Genomic DNA, 5,051 nt, shown 5'->3' on the forward strand with positions numbered 1-5,051 from the left:
TTTGAACCGTGTATTTTCAATGTCTAGAGGCGTGCGCTACAAAAAAAAAAAAAAAGAGTTTGTACATAAAATGAGAGTAAAATAAAATGCATATCTGAATGGAAAGGGTCCGCAGCTCGTGGTCGTGCGGTAGCGTTCTCGCTTCCCACGCCCTGGTTCCCGGGTTCGATTCCCGGCGGGGTCAGGGATTTTCTCTGCCTCGTGATGACTGGGTGTTGTGTGCTGTCCTTAGGTTAGTTAGGTTTAAGTAGTTCTAAGTTCTAGGGGACTGATGACCGTAGATGTTAAGTCCCATAGTGCTCAGAGCCTTTTGAACCATTTTGAATGGAAAGGTTCCTCTAGATGTAGGAACAGGTGAACAGCGCATCTCAGAAAGGAAAGGGTGAAACCCGATGTTGGTATCATAGCACATTCATCTCTATTAGCATCGGGAAGGGCCACTGAATTTCAAAAAATGGTTCAAATGGCTCTGAGAACTATGGGACTTAACATCTGAGGTCATCAGTCCCCTAGACTTAGAACTACTTAAACCTAACTAACCTAAGAGCATCACACACACCCATGCCCGAGGCAGGATTCGAACCTGCGACCGTAGCTGTCACGCGGTTCCAGACTGAAGCGCCTAGAACCGCTCGGTCACAGCGGCCGGCTCACTGAATTTCAATAGGCACCATCATTACCCCATCATTATTATCCGACTCGTTTCAGATTTCCTGTTTTTCTTAAACCATTTCGGGCGTACACCATGATGATAGCTTCTACAACCAGGGCCCATTTCTCATCATAACTTGTCCGAACTACTTGGGCGTGCTGGCTGCTGCTATACCCCCCCCCCTCCCCCCGCCGGAGTTACTGCAGTAGGCGATACCCACCGCCATAGCTGCTGCTGCTGCCTGCATTACGTTGCAACGCATCACATCACGTTTGCTGGTGGTTCATCGTGCCGACATCCCTCATCAAGGTCAAGCAATTAAGTCAAGTCAAGAAGTATTTGTTAATTGTTTCTAACAGGCTATTAAGAATGGAATCTAATGATAAGGATTATGTGAAAGTTAAAATGGAACCAGTCTGTGACGTTGAATCCTCAGAATTAGAAACTGAAATTAACGAGGATGTTTCCGTCGAAGTAATAAATCCAAAATACGAAGGTGATTTGTCAACAGTAGAATTGGAGTAATGTTTCAGATTTAAATTCCTGATAATGATGTAACTGAAGTTGAAGTCAGAAAAAAATGTAAAATTAATATAGTTATCAGATGACGAAAGAGAGTTCAATATTTCTGAAATTCAGCCTAGTCACAGATTCCTGGAAACTCCTTTAAAAACGGTTGAAATGCCTTGATGTGGGATGGAGTTACTATTTTCTAAACTTGAATCGCATCATAACTAGACAATAACACTGAATCTAGTAGTAAATAAGTAAAGGACAGTATTAAAGAACTAATGGGCTGTAGTAAAGAACTAAAGGATGAAATGACCTCAAATCTTAATAGCTTAAATTATAAAAATGATTCTAACGACCATGATCTGCAAGTCAAATTTGGGCAACAGCTAACTAAATTGTACATTATTTTCAAAACTTAGATTGGTGGAATTCGTGAAGATTTCAGAGTCGCAGGTGACCTTATGGACGAGAGGTTGTCATATAGGGAATGAATCCAAACTTCGCCCTAATCGGTTTGAGGAAGCAGCTAATAAAGAAAATGCTTTTCAGAAAGATATTAAGAAACTAAAAAATGACTTGTGAAATTATGCGAGGATGTTGATAAAAAAATTTCTGAGTGGAGGCAGTAGAACTAAAAGTAGAAGAATTAGTACTAGTGTTGCCATCATAGGTAGTATTACATAGATACCTCTGGTAGTTCTTGTAATTCTACTTTACAGCATGTTGCTGCGGTTGACGCATCTTTTATCGTTTGAGTTCTGGAATGATTTTGAGGATGCTTTACCAAATGTATGTTTGAATATGAGAAAATATCTTTCGGAAGAAGCTATTTGTCAGGAGATGCTTTGCTTTGGTCAGCTGCGTAGTGGTTAGAAGCAAAACTCTTTCTGAATTTAAAACTACATTTCTTAATGAGTACTGGTCATACAACAAACAAAACGATGTCTAGAGAGAACTTTGGAGTGGTAAAATGTTTACTCCATGTCGTGAAGCAGTTAAAGAGTTTTGTTGAAAGTGTGTTTCACGGTTATCACATCTGACAGAAAAAATGAAACCCGATACGATGATCATGGGAATAGAAGGTAAACTGCCTTAGTATTGGCAGAAAAGAATCATTTCTGCACCAAGAGATAATGTGGACAGGTTCAGGAGCGAGTAGAAAGAGTAGCTGCTGCTGACGAGCAGATGCAGAATAATAGGTTCTCTAACAGTCATGAAAGCAATTAAAATAATGACAGTGTGAACGTGAATGTTAGAAGTACGGAAGTTCACACTACACCATCTAATTATCGTAGTCAAGGCCGTGGTAGGAGGAAGAAGAGATAGACAACCGACGCGCTTTCGCAGTAATTCGAAGGCAGAAATATAAATAATGTACCGGTGAGACAAGCCAGAGATCAGTATGCTACCCGACCTGATTCTGAATAGACTGACCACAATGGGCCGCTTGTGGGAACCTAAGTCTGGTCTATGAGGAAACTGGCGCTCACCACGCGGAAACAGTAAGATAGCCAGTAACGAAAACTGTCCACAGTCAGTCAGCACGAGCAAACCGACAACAGGGATAATGAAACAGGAACAGACAGTACCTGTAATGTGCTAAACTACTCACATTATCTAGATGACAGCGTTTTGGACACATTATAAAAATTGGCCAGGAAGGAGAAAGAAAAGGATACATATAATAGGGAAGAACAAATTAACGAGCTTGAATCAAATACGGACGAAGGTGAAGTAAACGCTTACATTTTCGACACCTTAGAAATAGTGCAATGGACTGTTAATTCGTGCACTTAGTTACTAACAGAATAATGCATAAGACTATGGAAGCATTTATAAGTGACAGGTGGCCACGTTCAATGTGTATGTACTTGTAACATGTAAGCATATGCGTACCATGTTTTATGTCTTTACGAATTTTGCAATTTTAGCTAATAATAATTATGTATTTGGCATCGATGAATCTTCGTTAAACCTATTTAATTGATACGTATATGCTACACACAATAGTTCACCTTAATTCTTTTGATGTATATTGATTTTTACACATTTCTATTAGTACTGTTTACAGTGTTGTTATAGTTCACAGCCCGCATCTCGTGGTCGTGCGGTAGCGTTCTCGCTTCCCACGCCCGGGTTCCCGGGTTCGATTCCCGGCGGGGTCAGGGATTTTCTCTGCCTCGTGATGGCTGGGTGTTGTGTGATGTCCTTAGGTTAGTTAGGTTTAAGTAGTTCTAAGTTCTAGGGGACTGATGACCATAGATGTTAAGTCCCATAGTGCTCAGAGCCATATAGTTCACAGAAAATATTTTGAAAAATCCCATACTGTATGTGTTCTCAATCGAAAGACTTCAGCAACAAACGTTCCAAGTGTAATTGCTTAGTTTGATAACGTAAGTACCAACGAGCTTATTTTGCATACTTGTATTTATTGTCTTCTGGGATAATTCCACATTTAGACACAAAGTATCCATTGTGTAGAAACTGGCGTAGATCCTCGAACATCACGTAGGCAACTGTTTATAAGAAGCTAGGCATCTAACAACTCAATACATTTACTCTCTGATGAACTTCAGCTTGAAAGACTTCCCACCGTCTGACAATCCTACCAACTTTCAAAAACTTAAAATGGCCGCTATTACCACCAACTTAACCATACTGGAGCACAGGAACTAGTAAATCATACTATTTGACCATCTGCTGTGTGAATTAATGGTGATGACTGACAGTTTTCAACACTAATTTAGATCTTTTGCGCTCATGAGCTCCTCCTGTCCCATAATTTCTGAACATGTCGTGCCTGTTTTCGGTTTTAACTATATATGACGGTAGTATCTGTTCCTGAAAGAACAGTTACCGTGGATGACCATGCAGCTTTGCTAGAAATGAATGGTAATTAAATGGACACCCTAGCTGCAAACAGGCGTTGATGTACTTCATTGGGGACATGTTGAAAATGTGTGCCCCGACCGGGACTCGAACCCGGGATCTCCTGCTTACATGGCAGACGCTCTATCCATCTGAGCCACCGCGGGCACAGAGGATAGTGCGTCTGCATGGACTTATCCCTTGCTCCCTTCTTGTGCGAACGCACACGCTATGCCCGAACTCGTACGGGACTTGGTAGATTAATCTGCCACGAGTAATGAGTATGATGGGCAAACATCTATTAGGCGCACTACGAATGTAGTGGTGTGGACATGTAGGGAATGTGGATCTCACGGGGAGCGAGCAAGGGATAAGTCCCTGCAGACGCACTATCCTCTGTGCCCGCGGTGGCTCAGATGGATAGAGCGTCTGCCATATAAGCAGGAGATCCCGGGTTCGAGTCCCGGTCGGGGCACACATTTTCAACATGTCCCCAATGAAGTACATCAACGCCTGTTTGCAGCTAGGGTGTCCATTTAATTACCATTTCATTTGTTTTCGGTTTATTTCTTCTTTTGTAGATTAAAATTTAAATAAAAGTCCGATAGTCCAAACGATATGCATACAGAAATTTTCTCGCCGACAGTATGAATAATTGCGAAAATATTGACATGTTCCTCGTTTAGGGAGTTATAGCAAATATGAACTTTCGAACATTCTAAAAACAAAGTAAAACTGACTTCTGAAAACGGTTATGGTCTTGACTCAGGAACATGGTTCTTCTGGCAGCCACACATAAGGGGACGTGTTTTGTCCTTTACGTCTAGATGGGCTTCCGAGGCTGGTCGGTAGCTGGTATACGACATGAGGTTTATTTGCTCCCAGAGGACGGCAATACAGCACAACGTGCACACCTCATCAGGCAGTCTGTGTGTCCCGGACTGCAGCACGCGGCGCTTTCTTATGCTCGTTTCGGGGACTCGTTGGTGCAACGCTGCATTATTTCTGCTGTCTCAGC

The 5,051-nt window shown here is 41.9% G+C and overlaps 2 non-coding genes across 2 annotated transcripts; one reads left to right on the forward strand and one right to left on the reverse strand.

The window, feature by feature from the left end:
• Positions 1 to 4,126: 4,126 nt before the first annotated feature.
• On the reverse strand, positions 4,127 to 4,201 carry Trnat-ugu (transfer RNA threonine (anticodon UGU)). Its single transcript has one exon. It is a non-coding gene; the product is annotated as a tRNA-Thr (tRNA).
• Positions 4,202 to 4,433: 232 nt separating this feature from the next.
• On the forward strand, positions 4,434 to 4,508 carry Trnai-uau (transfer RNA isoleucine (anticodon UAU)). Its single transcript has one exon. It is a non-coding gene; the product is annotated as a tRNA-Ile (tRNA).
• Positions 4,509 to 5,051: the final 543 nt, after the last annotated feature.

This window comes from Schistocerca nitens, chromosome 7 (genome assembly GCF_023898315.1).
Source record: "Schistocerca nitens isolate TAMUIC-IGC-003100 chromosome 7, iqSchNite1.1, whole genome shotgun sequence".
Lineage (NCBI taxonomy): Eukaryota > Metazoa > Arthropoda > Insecta > Orthoptera > Acrididae > Schistocerca > Schistocerca nitens.